The sequence below is a fragment of the Mytilus edulis genome, chromosome 13, assembly GCF_963676685.1.
Source record: "Mytilus edulis chromosome 13, xbMytEdul2.2, whole genome shotgun sequence".
Classification (NCBI taxonomy): Eukaryota; Metazoa; Mollusca; class Bivalvia; order Mytilida; family Mytilidae; genus Mytilus; species Mytilus edulis.
This window is the reverse complement of record NC_092356.1, coordinates 47,522,214-47,539,595: the sequence shown is the minus strand read 5'-3', so window position 1 is coordinate 47,539,595 and position 17,382 is coordinate 47,522,214. Positions and strand designations below refer to the sequence as shown.

General features: G+C 32.6%; 1 pseudogene; it reads left to right on the top strand.

The window, feature by feature from the left end:
- The window catches only part of LOC139501358 (uncharacterized), a 56,763-nt pseudogene that overhangs the window by 23,837 nt on the left and 15,544 nt on the right, over positions 1 to 17,382 (top strand).

The window sequence follows — 17,382 nt, the reverse complement described above, 5'->3', positions numbered from 1 at the left end:
ATTTCCCGTTTCATGCACATTTCTCGGAAGTAATTAGTGATTTTCGAGTGATTCTTTTATAAATTTACATCGTTTCAATGTATGATTTGTAAAGAAAATGATATAGAAACACTTTAACAGACAATACAGAAACTGACCTAATTTTTCATCCGACATCTTGGGATGACCGTGAATGCAGTTACGGTCATCAGCTTTACCCCAGTGCACATATGATTTTATTAAACTTGGTTAACAATTGTTAATCAAAAATACAGTCCTAGATAATAAAAAATCATGAAATATTTGGTCTAGTAATAAAAAAAATTACACAAAAAACAGTAGTTGTCGTTTGTTGGTGTCGTTCTCGCTTCTCGTTTTTTAGCTCACCTGGCCCGAAGTGTCAAGTGAGCTTTTCTTATATCTTGGCGTCCGTCGTCCGTCGTCGTAACTTTTACAAAAATCTTCTACTCTGAAACTACTGAGCCAAATTCAACCAAACTTAGCCACCATCATCATTGGGATATCTAGTATAACAAATGTGTCCGGTGACCTTGCCAACTAACCAAGATGGTCGCCATGGATAAAAATAGAACATAGGAGTAAAATGAAGATTTTGGCTTATATCTCAGAAATCAAAGCATTAAGAGCAAATCTGACATGGGTAAAATTGTTTATTAGGTCATTATCTATCTGCCCTGAAATTTTCAGATGAATCAGACAACCTGCTGTTATGTTGCTGCCCCTGAATTGGTAATTTTAAGAAAATTTTGCAGCTTTTGGTTATTTTCTTGAATATTATTATAGATAGAGATAAACTGTAAACATCAATAATGTACAGCAAAGTAAGACCTACAAATAAGTCAACATGACGAAAATGGTCAATTGACCCCTTAAGGAGTAATTGCCCTTTATAGTCAATTTTTAACAATTTTCATGAATTTGTACATTTTTACAAAATATTTTCCACTGAAACTACTAGGCTAAGTTCATTATAGATAGAGATAATTGTAAGCCGCAACAATGTTATGTAGAGTAAGATCTACGAACACATCACCATCACCAAAAACACATAGACCAAGGTGAGCGACACAGGCTCTTCAGAGCCTCTAGTTATATATAGAGTTTAGACCTTTGGTTTTCCCGTTTGAATGGTTTTACACTAGTCATTTTGGAGGATCCTTATAACTTGCTATTCGGTGTGAGCCAAGGATTCGTGTTGAAGAGGGTACTTTAACCTATAATAGTTTCCGTCTACACACTGTGACTTGGATGGAGAGTTGTCTCATTGGCACTCATACCATGCACATCTTCTTATATCTATATATTCTTTCAATATTTTTGATTGGGGTCTGGAGCTGGCATGTCAGTTACTGCTAGTAGTTCTTTGTTAATTTATGAATCATATTCGTTTTGTGTAGTTTCTTTTGTTTACCATTTTGTCATCGGACTCGGATTTCTTTTAAACTGAGTTTCTCTGTGCATATTGTTGTGTGTTTGTTTATTCTACATGAGCTAGATATAATTGTATAGCGGGAGGGTTGAGATCTAACAAAGCATGTTTAGCCCCACCGTATTTTTGCGCCTGTCCCAAGACAGTAGACTCTGATCTTTGTTAGTTTTTTTATGTTTTTTTTTGTCCAAGTTAAGTGTGACGTCCATTTTCACATTACTAGTATATATTTTTATTTAGAGACCAGCTGAAGCCCGGATTTTCTCGTTGTGTTGAAGACTTATTGGTGGCCTTCGGCTGTGCTCTTTGGTTAGGCTGACTGTTGTTTCTTTGACACATTTTTTATTTTCATTCTCAATTTTATTGATTGATCAATTGATTGATTGATTGATTGATTGATTGATTGATTGATTGATTGATCATTTTACTACAAGCAAAAGTCATGATCATTTGAGAATCCTTTATTTGTATTGTAGTGTTAATTTCACCAATGAAACTCGACATTAATATTTGTCTTAATATTAAATTTCTTTGTAAACTCTAAAATTAGCGTCTGATTATAATAAGACACGCAAGAATAAAAAAAAATTATTTGGCCTTCAATGTCTCAACCTTTTTTAATGTGAGTAACTTCATTGTTCACTTAGATTTCGATTTTGATATTGTTTTTGCAAGTTTCCATAATAAATTTCCGGTAATTGTTCTGCATAAAACCCTATGGGAAAGCACATTAACTAAATTTTCCAAACGTTTATTGGAACCTAATGATTTGGCAAGGTGTTGCAACCTGTAATGTAAAAAAAGTTACAGCCGATTGCACTGAGTGTGTAGGCAAAGGTAGCCTATCCTTGGTTAGCTTGCTTGTATTATTAGGTTAGGTAAACTACCCTCATTTAAGAGTAAACTAGTTCGACAAATAACCAATCAATCTGTCTGTAGGACTAGGCTCCTTCTACAGGAGGGTGGTATACCTTACCTAGTTACTTCATAGTTCAGCTAACAAACAAGCGATCCAAAGATATAACCTTTGTCTACACACTCAATGTAATCGGCTGTAATGAAAATGCGAAGTTTGTGAGAACAGGCTCAAGCAACCAGTCGGTAGCAGTCAGTTTTCAAATATATAAAAACAAATATTGCATAAGACTCAAACGTACTTAAAATGTTTTTATTAATATATAACCACTATATCATCAGTTTTTAAAATATAATTAAGCAGTCAAAGACACTTCTCAATAAATTTTAAAATTTCATTTCTGGTTTATTTAAGAATTGAATGCTTTTTTTTTGTTACTTCATTGAGGTGTAAAGCGATGACCGAAATACATTTTGTATGAAAAGCGGAAGCGCTTCATTCTGAAAATGTACGCACGGTCAACGCTTTTACAACCCTATGAAGTTACAAAAAGAAGCATTCAATATCTATAATTACATGTTTTAGCTAGGATCATGAAAACACGATTTTTTTCAAATTTTTATTAAATTCACCTTTGCACTTTATTGTGGGACCTCGTGTCATCATGAATAATGATTTTCGTTGTGTAATGTAACATGAGATGAGCAGTTAGCCAATCAGAATAACGAATTATAATGAAACATACATCTTATGTTATTATTAGTTATATAAAGCCAAAATCAATCGCTTTCGATATATTACACAGCGTACTGCCCGCTTTACATTTTAAATAGTCAACACTTGGAGTGTTTATAGAATCGTAAATAATTATGATTTTTTTAATGATGGCAAAATTGCACTATTGGGTGAAATAGCTTTCCTTATTATCGGCATCCTGTCAAATAGTTCATGAAAAGTAATAATAATTCTGCATTAAAAGAAAAGAAAGTTGCACTCGTGGTTTCACTTTTTTTGCCACACAAAACTGTTTTTACAAAACATTCTACCTCTGAACTAGTGGATTTCGCTTAAATATGACTGGACAAAAGGTTTATTTTTTGTATTCAAAGTATGGTGGGCAAGTAAATTATTTATTAGCTTAAAAACGATTGATCCGTGCTATAAATTAACTTGTAATTTTGATCAAGTAGGCCCTAGATCTCTAGCTTACGTTCTCACCTAGAGCAGATAAAAGTATTGCCGCAGAATTTTTTTTATTAACTGTCTGGTAAGGGTTTTTGTAGGGTATACGACCTCAACTTTAGACCTACTTTAGAAAAAAAAACTAACCAGAACAACACCCTGGATTTTTCTACTGTAGACCCCAGCTACCCAGCTTCCCTTTGCACCTAGTGAGGACAATTTTTGTTACATTTTCGGTAAGGATGGGGTTCGGTGTTCGACCCCAACTTTGGACCTATCTTTGAAAAAAAAATAAGCTAAACAGCAACCTTGATTTTTTTCTCCAGCAGACATCAGCTACCAAGCTCCCCTTTACACATTGTTCGGACAGAAGTATTTCTGTAGACATTTGTTTATTAACTTTTATGTAATGATGGGGTAGGGTGGGTAACTGCGGTCCACTCGAAAATTTACAGGGACTCCAATGTGGTGTGGTCTATGCAGAACAATTACCGGAAATCTAAGGTAGTTTGCAAAATATTAGTCTTTTTTTTATAATGTGATATGTAAAATGTTGGTAAATAATGAAAGCATGCTTCTGAATTAATAGACATAGAAATAAAGAGAAACCATATGATAGCCAATAGCAATCTCCCAGAGACAAACTAACGTTCATTAAGGCATGCAACTAGTATGATGGTCTGGATTCGGGGTTCTTAATTTCTGTAGTCTTTGATATTTTATGCCATATTTCTCTATTCTTTATACTTTTTGACAATTATTCTCTTATCATTACATTTTAACACCATTATTCTAGCTATTTTATTTATTTATTGATCCATTGTCTCTATTATTTATATTTTTTGTCCACTATTCTCAATTCCACAATCCCCCATCAACGACCTCTAGTTAATGTCACCTTTTAGTCTTCACAAATAAGCAAAATTAATACCTTATAGGCTCCTAATGACAAACCAATTTAATATCCCAGTTTGAATTGTGAAATTGCGGAAATTTTGAAAATTAAATCAAGCAAAATACATTATCGTCCTCGTAGTTCGTAAAATACTGGCAGATGGATCTTGGTCATCAATTCTAATAATCTTGGATCGACCTTTATAAACTTAAATTTTTTAAGTAATAAAGTTCACGCATCCATATTGTTCAGATTGCTAAAGACTTTTGCATCCGTCGACATTATCTTCGATTAAAGTAGTATTGATCTGACAACCGCTGTGCATGTATACTTTAACGACCTTTAAATGAATGACAAATGACAACATTGTCATTTTTTGAATGACAATTAAACTGTGTTGGAAAGATAACATAAATACACTTTCGTTTTTCGTTTTTTGTTTTTGTGAAATCAAAAATGAAAAATGAAAACACTTTCATTTTTCGATTTTAGTTTTTGAGAAATCAAAATTGAAAAATGAAAATACTTTTGTTTTTCGTTTTTTGTTTGTGAAATCAAAAACGAAAAACAAAAAAAACTTTTGTTTTTCATTTTAATTTAAAAAAAATCAAAAACGAAAAATAAAAACACTTTCGTTTTTCGTTTTGGTTTTTAAGAAATCAAAAACGAAAAATGAAAACACTTTCGTTTTTCATTTTGGTTTTTATGAAATCAGAAACGAAAAATGAAAACACTTTCGTTTTTTGTTTTTTGTTTTTGATATTTCAAAACGAAAAACGAATGGACGCAGATATACACGGACCCGCATGCCAGTTTTTACTTATTTATTACTTGTGGTAAATATAACCAACAAAACTATTTGTTTCAGGTTAAATTGAGTCCATTTTGGAGTGGCTGGAAAGATAAGTTATCAGGAGTGTCAAAATATGTATTTGAAGTTTGGAAAATGGAGTATAGCTACGATAGAAATGGATTAAGAGAGCCTCTCATCACATCTGCCATAAATCCAGTACCTTTGTTTATACAAGAAGTGAATGCCACCGGAAGTATCCACTTTCCGTCGTATGAACCCCGTGATCCCGGTGTATACTCTGCCATTCTAGAAGTAAATGACAGAGCGAACAATTCTAAATATGCAAGACAAGTAGCAATATTTGATAGAAGTTCTAACGTATCAACTAGCTCGGAAGATCTGATAGTAGTAACCACAGCATCACCGTCATCGAATTTTACATGGCAAACAAGTCAGTTCTCGAAAATTAAAGTGTCATGGACAGGCCATTTCATGAACGACGTGCATGAGAAAGGACATTTCCTTGAACAAATACTTGACTACGAGCCACGCTTAAGCGATGGAAAGCAAGGAAGGCGCCATAACTACAAGAAAATACTGCCAAGGTTTGATGATATTGACGGTGTAAGAAACAAATCGTCAATACCAAATATAAAATCCATTATTCGTTTTGAAACCGTTGGAAGACACGTTATTTCTCATTTGATATTCCCAAAGACTGGTTGGAAAGATGTTGTACCTTTAAGTGACAATAAAACTTTCCCACTTACAGACATCCGTGATGGAGATTCTTATCAACTTTGGATTCGTGCACATGATATAATGGGAAACAATAAAGTGGATTCAATTGTTGTACATTTTGACAGGAGTCCACCCACTGTTCACCCTTTAAAAGTCGAGTATAACATTGATGATGGAGAATACCCATTTTCAAGCAGGTATGGAGTAATATTTGTGAAATTTACACATTAATATAAAATTTCAATCCTGGGATCTATAATGAGTTTATTTATACATTAAAATTTAACATTTAGAAATATGAATACCCTAATTACTATAAATCATGAATTGTCTATTGTATGTTTGTATTACATGCATAACTAATTTCGTTTTATCGCATACAATTTTTGATTGTAATTCAAATCATGTAAATAATTTATCGTTCCCCTTCCGTTAACATTGGGTTAATTAAACATCATTGTCATTAGTTTTCTGATATTCAGGTTCTTATATTGATGGGTTAATCAGGAAATAAACAATGCTGTCTTATTTCTGAATAAATAAAAAAATATTTTGGAATATATCGAAATCAACACTGAAATAAAATTGAGAATGGAAATGGATAATGTGTCAAAGAGACAACAAACCGACCAAAGAGAAAACAACAGCTGAAGGCCACCAATGGGTCTTCAATGCAGCGAGAAACTCCCGCACCCGTAGGCGTTATTCAGCTGGCCCCTAAAATGCATACTAGTTCATTGGAAATGGACGTCATACTAAACTCAGAAATCAAGCAAAAAACTAAAATTAAAAATCATATAAAACTTACAAATACCAGAGGCTCCTGACTTGGGACAGGCGCTAAAACTCGGGAAGGGAGAGGGGGTTAACTTGAGATCTCAACCCCGCCCCCTATATACCTCTAGCCAATGAAGGAAACCAAACACACAACAATACAAACAGTAAAGCTTCAAAAGTCCAAGTCAGAATAATTAACAAAAGAAACTAAACAAAATGGCAATGAAACATTAAACAACAAAGGACTACTAGCAGTTACTGACATGCTAGCTCCAGACATCAATTAAACTGATTGAAAGATTATGTCTTCATCATAGAATATCAAGACAAATTAACCTATTAGAGGTTTAGTATTATACCATCATAGAATATATGAGAAGAACATAACCCTCATGCCAACAACTGCTTTTAGAATAAATGTGTTTATTTCCGACTAGAATACATTTTAGCATATTACAATTAACCATAACTTGACTAGAACAATTTAATAAATTTCTTTCATACTTTAAAACACGATTTTTTTTTCATATTGGCGTAATATTTATGTTTTGGTATTGTATTAAACGCAATACATTTTAGTCGCTTACGGAACAATAACACAACAGATGCTTTGAAATCTTGGACATTTTAGAATCAAACCTCCTCACTTAAATAATAATAATAATAATAAAAATAATGAAAATTAAAAAAAGCGTCCTATTAAAGAAATAAAAATTACTCTTAGTCGCTGTACATTCACATGGTAATTAAAACAAATCAATGACAAAGACATTAAACATACATCGTGTCAGATTCAAATACCGAAATAAAAAAATGCCAACCGTAAAATAAAAGTTCAATACGAAAATACATGTTGAAACAAAGAATTAAAAATTAACAATATAGGCTAAAAAGCATGAAAAATCAGCAAACACTCTTAAATGATATAAAAAAGTTGCATAATAAGTTGATACAAAACAAGTAAAGCCCTGTTCTTTGTTAAGAATTACAGGCCTTTGATGTGTTCTTTTTTTAGAGTACGTGTTGCAGCAGAAGATGAAGCACAGTGGAGTAAGAAAAATATCATTCAGATTTATTGTAAATGGAACTGGCGAAGAAAAGGCAAAGAAAGATTTCCTTATTGAATCAAAGGTACTCATTAGTATTACCTTGCGTAACATGTTCTATCCTTTACAAGTTAATGTTTAGATAGTTATTCATGAGAAGTTACATAAGTGTTGATATTTTCATTTCATATATAAAGTTTTTTGACTTGTTTTAGGTAGTATTTATCAAGATATTTTGTTAAGGGAGTTCGCTTCTGAGTTTCAAAATAATTAACTTTTCAAAATACTGTTTTATATTGAAAGGTGATTAATTAAGGAATCAAAAGAGCAAACAAAAATATATATAGGTCAATGTGCTTGTTTTTCGAGATATTAGCTTGACTTTTCACAGCTTTATCATTGACAAGTTCAAGTTCTCAAAAACTATTAAAAATTTCATAAGACTATTACAGATGGCTTATCATTATACATGTAAGAGATTTATAAAAGAAAAAAGGGGGTCAATGGGCAAATTTTATTAAGGCATTCAAACGGATAAAACCAGAGGATTCGAAAATTCAGACAAACTTCCCAACACATCACAAGCGAACTCCCTTAAACAGACTGTTTTTGAAATAAGAAACTTCTTAATGTGTGTCTTGTACAGTGAAAACGAATGCAAGCTCACATAAAAGTTTGACAAAGCGTCAATATGATATATAATGATTATCATGATAATATTGCTTGCTACTTTTAATCTTAACTAAATACTTTGTTTTATTGACATTCATCATGGGAACTTCTGTAAAAATATAATTGTAATTATATTGGCATTCGTTGTTATCTCTAAGTCACGTTGCATATTCACGTTCGGTCAAAAATGAAAACTATATAACTTTATATGTATACACTTGTTGCAGTAGAAACATCTGCACTGTCTTATGTGTTGTATACAGATCAATGCCGACTAATTTCAGTCAACAGTGAATATTTTTTTAATTCAATTGTCATAACCAATTTCCAACTTTCAGTCCAAAGAAGAATGCGAACTCATACCACGTGACTGTAAGTGTGTTAAAATGGGCGAATGCTTTCTGTTAGACACAGTTTTAGATATAAACAACTGCTGGTTAAAAGTTCCAATAAAACAAGTAGCCAACTTTGTACTGTTGTTGGAAGTTACAGTATACAACTCAGCAATGTTATCGTCTAAAATATACAAAACTGTAAGTAAAGTGTTTGAATCAATATATAATATACTTTAATTTCAAGAAGTTTTTGACATTGAATTTCAATCAATCAAATTCAAACAAAATATGTAATTTTTAAATACATAAACCATTCTGTTGTCAAAAATGATACAACTTATTACTAGTAATACTAATTAGATTCTAAATTGAACATTATTGATTAAACCTTTTAGTACTCATCTGATAATTAGATAAAACTTCTTCCTGATTTTTTTTTCACATGTAAAATAAAACATTTAGACAACTTAAATTTAAAAGTCACTTACCTATGGCACGCCGTTTTTATATTTATTCAAATTTGAAGATATCTTATTTATTTAACAAGATATCTTATTAAGTATTAAGATATCTTTAATTTTTATGAGATATCTTATTTAATTTGAAAGTAAATAAGATATCTCTATTAGTTTATAAGATATCTCTATTAGTTTATAAGATATCTCTATAAGTTAATAAGATATCTCTATATGTTAATAAGATATCTCTTTTACTTAATAAGATATCTTATAAAGTATATAAGATATCTTACTTCTTTATAAAGATATCTTTTAAATACATCCTTTATAAGATATCTTATAAATTAATAGAGATATCTTATTAATTAATAGAGATATCTTATTAATTAATAGAGATATCTTATAAACTAATAGAGATATCTTTATAACCAATTAAATAAGATATCTCTATAAGTTAATAAGATATATCTTAAAGTTTATAAGATATCTCTATTAGTTTATAAGATATCTCTATAAGTTAATAAGATATCTCTAAAAGTTTATAAGATATCTTTATTAGTGTATAAGATATCTCTATTAGTTTATAAGATATCTCTATAAGTTAATGAGATATCTCTATTAATTAATAAGATATCTTATAAAGTATATAAGATATCTTACTTCTTTATAAAGATTTCTTTTAAATACAAACTTTATAAGATATTGTAACGTTTTCGCTCGGTGTTGCTATAGCGTTTTCGTTACCCTGAAGTGAAACTCTGACCCACTGACAAAACTAGACAATTAGCCAGACAAACTAATTCTCCACAATAAATACTGTTTCAAATGACTGCTCCCTTGGGTTAACTCAACCCTGTAATCCAATAGGTATATTTAAAGATGCGTTGTTTCAGAAGACAGAAATAAATAATTCGTTTCAAGTTAATGATTTAATGAAGTGTTACTATGATCAGTTATATATATATGTCATTCAAACAATTTCAATATTGTATATCTTTTTACATTAGATCAACACAATAAATAACACTTAAATAGTATGCAAGCTAGTGAGTACTCTGGTCAAGTTCTATATACACATGTATTAAATAAACAATCTTATTAACAAGTAATTATAGAAATCTCTATATTTATATAAGTGATGCCGACTTCTCAAATGTATAAGTTGCGACTCCGGGTTTTACTGTACTTTTTGTGAATATTCGAATTCGTAATATATATGTAAAGAATCGTTAATAATTGCAGTTTCTATACTGTTGGTATATCGAGTAAATAATACAAGAATAACTTTAACTGTTACTTTCTCTGAAGAAAAACTCTATTGACGTCTTATTAAAAGCGACCTTAAGACTCGAGACTGCGTCGGTGAGTCTCTGTATAAAATATGGAATATTTTATATTTTCTGACTAATCTCTAGAGTCCCTTATAATATAAATTTATAAAGCTATGTTTTACATAAAGTAAAACTCTGACAAAATATTTCCTAACCTTTTAAAGTGCAAGACTCAAATTGTAAGTTACAGTGCAGAAAGGATTTATTATTAGGCTTGTGATTGTAAGCAACCTTTTGCCACGGTAGTCCGATCACGACTAACGCGTTCAATGGTAGTGCAGTATATATACAACAAAAAGACTTGAAAGACTTCATATTGACGTCAAAAGCGACTCGAAAGACTCTATTTCAACGTAATATTGCCGTTCACGACAGTGCACTTTGACGGTTTACGGTAAAGCGACTCAAGTAAACATGGCGGACATTACAAGGAAAAAGAGAGACTCTGAGTCTCTAGAAACTTGACCAGGTTAACTAATTCACTCAATATAAATATATATAGAGATTAAAACAACATAATACAATCATCAACAAATATATAAAGGTAGGTCCAGCATAAGGAAATTCTGTATTTACACTGTACAAAAATAAATAGAAAGGCGACTCAGTTTCAGGGAGGACTTGACGTTATTTTTATCTTTGCTCAAGTTACTGTTCATAATAAATATCCAAGATAACTTATTCTAATAAAAAGAAACATATTCAAAAATTTATAAGTATCCAATACGGTTAAACAGAGATTTAATCTGATAAAAGTGAAAAGGGGGAGGGGACTAAAACTGTTGAACAACGAGGCCGAAATCCGTTACATTGCCCCCTTCTTTAAAAAATTGTCCGACCTCGGACAAGTTGATTTACTAAAATATATATATATTTTTTTTTTTTTAGCATTAATAAATATAATACCTTTATAATACACATTTCTTCAAAATTGATTCAATAAATACAATAAATAAATGCATTTTATATACAACTATGCATATTCTCAACACACAACACTCTAAACTGGAATGAAACATCTAAGTTTCATAAATATATATGTTCGTAATAACCAATCCCTTCCCAAACTATCAAAAACTTTACCCAACCCAAAAATTTTCCTAATTACTCTACCTTAAATATAAATTTTTACATAATAACTAATTTCTTAAAAGCCTATAATTGACGGATATAAAACTGTTCTAATGATAAAAGTCAAAATCCATGTATTCTTCCTCTATGTCCAGCTCTAGTTCTTCTTCTGTGCCTTTTTCCATTACCACTCTACAATCTTCTGTTTGGACTTCTCTCTCTCTTTCTTAATAACTCTCCTCGTCTGGGTGGCTGTTGTTGTAAGCACAACCCGCTTATCCTCTGTTTGTGTACTGGTTTGTTGCACTTGACGCTCGTCTGTCTGTATGTCCTTCGACCTTAATATTTGGAAAGATGGATCTGGTACCCATGTTGCAAACAGTTTGTAAACTGTCCCATCTGGCAGAATACATATTTCTTCCTTCTTCACACATCCATAACCTACTGGCAATACACTGCCTGTATATTTCCCTGTCTTCTTTGCCTTCTCGGCCACTAGCATGCACTTTGAAGCTTCATATGAACACTGGAAGCGGGAGGGTGGAGCCTGAAATCTGTCTTCAGGACAGACTTCATCTCCAATAGCTGGCAAAGCCAAATGCCTACTATCCCTCAAAGTAGTAACTATGGAGGGTTCTGGTGTTGGTTTCTCAGGTACAATAGTAGTTTCTTCTCTGGGCTCTTCCACAGCCTGTCTTGTAGGAGAGTCAAAAAGATCTACTAAGTTCTTCTTGACAGGTGACACGGAGCTGTAATCCTCAATTCCCAAGGAAATGCTACAAGGAGATATTTCTGACAATGGAGAAATGGGTTTAATAGACCTTGTTAATATAGGTGTTGTTGGTGGTGTTACTTCTCTTGGTCTAGTGACTGTGCAACTTTGTCTTGTATTAAAATTAGAGGTTGTCACTGGTTTTCTTGTTGGAGTTTCTGGGATAATAAGTTCTCTGTTGTTGGTTCTTGGATTCAGAATATGTCTATGGACATTCTTTTCATGCTCATTCAGGCGGAACCTCTTACTTGTTGGTACCATGTAAGAGCAAAATCTGCACTGAAGCATCTTCTTAGGATGTTTGTCCCTTACATGTCTTGTTAATTGGCTTCTTAGGTTGTACTGAGCACCACAGTGAAAGCAAAAGAAAACCATCTGAAGTATAAAAATACTGTTTTGAGAATATATTCAATTTCAACATACAGCACAGTTGACCAGTACCCATAATTTTGCTTGCATACTTTGGTAAGTATTTATACTTAAATTTCTGTTTTTCATTTTATTTAAAAAAAAAAATGAAACACATTACTTTTTATTAACACACAGCAATAAACCTCGCTATGATTAATATATATATATGAACACACAAAATGCGTTCTTCATTTATTCAAACACATTTACTAGCTTTCAAATTTCAAATACGAATTTGAAACACATTTTATTTATTTTTCAGATTCCAGAGGCAACCACAGTGTTAACAGTATTGTCAGTTCTTTGATTTTCTTGTTCGTTGACCCAGTTTTGAACATCACCAAAGAATGGTTTAAGCCTATCATGATGCACAATTTGCATTTTAGACGTTGCTGTCTTTTTAATTTTATATATCAAATCCGATATAACTTCTATAACAAAGTACGGCCCATCCCAATTCCTTTGTAACTTTGGACTCAGTTTTGGCTTTCGATTAAAAGTATAAAGCCATACTACATCGCCTGTCTTGTATGTGTTCTCATGTGCCTTAACATCATACTGACGTTTTTGTTTATCACTATTTTTAGAAATATTTTGTCGTGCTTTAGCAGACACTTTCCATATGCTTTCCTGCATACTTTTAACATAATCATTGTGTGATACTGTTTCGTCGGGATATTCAATTTCTTGGGGGTGGGGACCATATATTAAATCAACTGGCAATTGTAGTTCTCTGCCTAGCATAAGCATACTAGGACTAAACTTAGTCGTTTCATGTTCTGATGAGTTGTAAGCCATTAAAGCCCAGGGAAGTTGCTCATCCCAATCCCTTTGATTTTTGCTGATGTATTTACTAATGGTATTTTCAAGAGTTCTATTGTTACGCTCCACAAGACCATTACTTTGTGGCCTAAATGATGTAGTCCTTGTTTTGTCAATTTTTAACTTAGCACACAGTTCCTTAAATAAACCAGACTCAAATTGTCTCCCTTGATCTGAGTGCATTTGACAAGGTATTCCAAATCTACAGAAGAAATGGTTAACTAAGTTATCAACTATGGTAGTAGTTTCCATATCTGGCATGGGAAAACCTTCTACCCATTTAGTAAAATAATCTGTTACAATCAAAGCATATTTGTTATTTTTATATGAAATCGGTAAGGGTCCTATTATATCCAAGGCAACTCTTTCCATGGGAGCACCCACATTGTATTGTTTCATTTTGCTTTTAGCTTTTCTGGGGGGCTGTTTGCGTGAATTGCAAACAATACAGTTTTGCACCCATTTGGTTATTTCATCTTTATGATTAACCCAATAAAATCTATTCTGTGCTCTGGCTACAGTTTTGTGAATGCCAAAATGGCCAACTTGTATGTCATCATGTAACATTTTCATAATATTTTCTTTCCAGATTTCAGGGACTATGAATTGTAAATTACTTTCTTCAGTGGTAGTGTTTATCCACTTTCGGTACAACACATTGTTTATTAGTACAATGCGATCCCACTGAGACCAGTATTTCTTAAGTTTTACATCGTGTAAAGCCACATCGGCCCATTCAGGTCTGTTATCATTATCAGACTTGAGACAGAATAAATTGAACAACACATTGTCACTCTTTTGAGCTTCAAACATTTCTTCATTTGTTTTATGCTCATACCACATAGCTGAGTCTGTTTTATTGGAACAAGAGGCCTCTTGAGAGTCCTGTACTTTAGCCATTCTTAAAAAATCAACCGTTTCAAAAGTTTCATCGGAATTATCAATTTCTTTTTGATCCTGTTTTGAACAATGACTACATGGAAAACATTGTCTGCGAGACAAACCGTCTGCATTACCATGTTGTTTACCAGGGCGGTGACGAATTTCAAAATTATATGTGTTTAAAGTCTCAAGCCATCTGGCCATTTGACCTTCAGGATTTTTGAACCTGAGAAGCCAAGTTAAAGCTCCATGATCTGTTCGTATTTAAAATGTGTACCATAGAGATAGTGATGAAAATGTTTAATGCTTAATATTACAGCCAAAAGTTCTCGTCTTGTTACACAGTATTGTCTTTGCGCTTTACTGAGGGATTTACTGTAATATGCTACTACAACCTCTTTGCCTTCATGAATTTGAGAAAGGACTGCACCAATTCCGAAACCACTAGCATCCGTATCTAGTATGAATTGTTTTGTCATATCAGGGTAGCCTAAAATTGGTGCAGACATTAAAGTCATTTGAAGTTTCTCAAAAGCTTCATTACATTCATTGGTCCAATTAAAAGTACAATTTTTCTCTGTTAATTTATGAAGTGGTCTTGCAATTTCAGCAAAATTTTTAATAAATTTGCGGTAATATGAACATGTTCCTAGAAAACTTCGAACATCTGTCATTGATTTTGGCAATGGCCATGTTTTTACACTAGCAATTTTATCAGGGTCTGTTGCTATACCCTCACTTGAGACAATATGTCCAAGGAAAGAAACCTGTTTCTGAAACAAACTACATTTTTTAGGTGAGACTTTTAGTCCTTGTAGTGCTATTCTATCTAATACATCACTTAGTCTGGATAAATGAGATTCAAATGAATCTGAAAACACTATTATGTCATCAATATAAATGAGACATGTCTGCCAATTAAGGCCAGCCAAAGTATACTCCATTAGGCGTTGAAAAGTGGCAACCCCATTACACAGACCCATAGGCATTACATTAAAATGAAATAGCCCTTTTGTACTCGTAAAAGCTGTTTTCTCCTTATCATTTTCGTCCATCTCAACTTGCCAATATCCACTTGAAAGATCAAGTACACTCAGCCATTTAGAGCCTCTCAGAGCATCCAGAGAGTCGTCAATGCGGCATAATGGATATGAGTCCTTAATTGTAAGGCTATTTATGGGTCTAAAATCTATACAAATTCTCGTGGAGCCATCTTTCTTAGTCACAGGCACTATACAAGATGCCCAGGGACTTTTTGAAGGCTCAATTATTTTACCGTCCAAAAGACGTTGAATTTCTTTATCGACTTCATCCCTTTTTGTTAGAGGTAAACGCCTAGGGGGTTGCTTTACTGGTTTGGCATTACCAGTGTCAATTTTATGTTTAATGGCAGTAGCCCTTCCTAAATCATCTTTATTTTTAGAAAATGTTTGATTGTGTCTTTTTAAAAGAGACTCTAACTGATCAATTTGACCCTTACTCAAAAGTTCACTACTCCTTAATTTCAAATCTTGCAAAAGACTCGGTAATTCATTTACTTCGTCACATGATGATGAACTCAACCGCCTGAGTTTTTCTGACCTTGGTTCATTTGAGACTGAACCTGTGTCAATAAGTTCACATGTGGCAACATGTGTGAAAGGCTGCATTATTTGTTCATATTTACTTAAGTTAACCATTCGTATAGGTACTTGACCACAACTAGGGTCCACTAGTGCTTTAGCAACTAGTAAAGTCTCAGTATGTTTTGATGGTAATGGTTCAACTATAGCATTCATTATACTACTTGAATCACCTTCAACAATTCCTGATATGATAACTTCTGTATTTGGTGGAATAGTAAGTTTGTCACTAAGTTTTATTTTAAAAGTTGAACTCATTTGACTCTCTTTTATACAATCTATTTTTGAGTCCTTCAATAATAGTACCCCTTTGCCCATGTCTATGGTACAGTTATTTTTATGTAAAAAATCGTAACCAATTACTGCTGGCACATCAATCTCTGCAACAGTAAATTTTTGAATAATGGTATAATTTCCTATTGTAATAGGTAAATCTACATGACCCATTGTATTTACAAAACTACCATCGGCCAAACAAAGCCGCTGGTTATTTCTTTGAATTTCCGGTTTAAACTCATTTGAAAGTTTTTCAAACTTTCTAGGGTGTATTACACAAATTGTGGACCCTGTATCAATTAAACAATTAACAACAACATCAACAATAAAACATTTAACAAACAAACTGTCTTGTTTATTTGACTTAATTAAACTAATGGACCTCGAGTCCCTTTCTTCAACTGCTGGTGAACGGTCCTTATCCCCAGCATTTACCAGTTTCCCTGTCTTTGAAAACTGTTATTTGTACTGTTAGACTGTGAATTTTGATTATTATAATTTGGAACAAATTTGTTACTTTTGACACAATTGTGTCTTTTGTCCCATTCAAATTTTCTGCATTCTTTCTTAATGTGACCCTTATTCCCACAATAAAAACACGTCATCCTACTAAAGTTTTGACTTTCTTTATTTGTCAATTTCTCCATTTGTTCACTTATCTTGGCCAAGCGAGTAACTACATCGTATTCGGCAGAATCATCATTTTCGGACAACATGCGTGTTGCCGGTTTTGCATTATTTAATCTCTTTTGATCAACAGTGAAAGCTTCATATTCAAGACCAAACCTTACACAATCATCAATTGTTTTTGGTTCTCTTTGAAATATTGATAATTGTATTTTTGGATCATTTATTGCACGAACAAAACAGTCTTTGGCTAGTTGATCCCTTATTTCAATAGGTGCAGTCGGGTAAGCTTGTCTAGTTACCCTACGAATTTCTTGTGCCATTTCTGGCAAAGTTTGACCAGGCTTTCTATAAATAGAATTCATTTGTACTTTGTACATATTT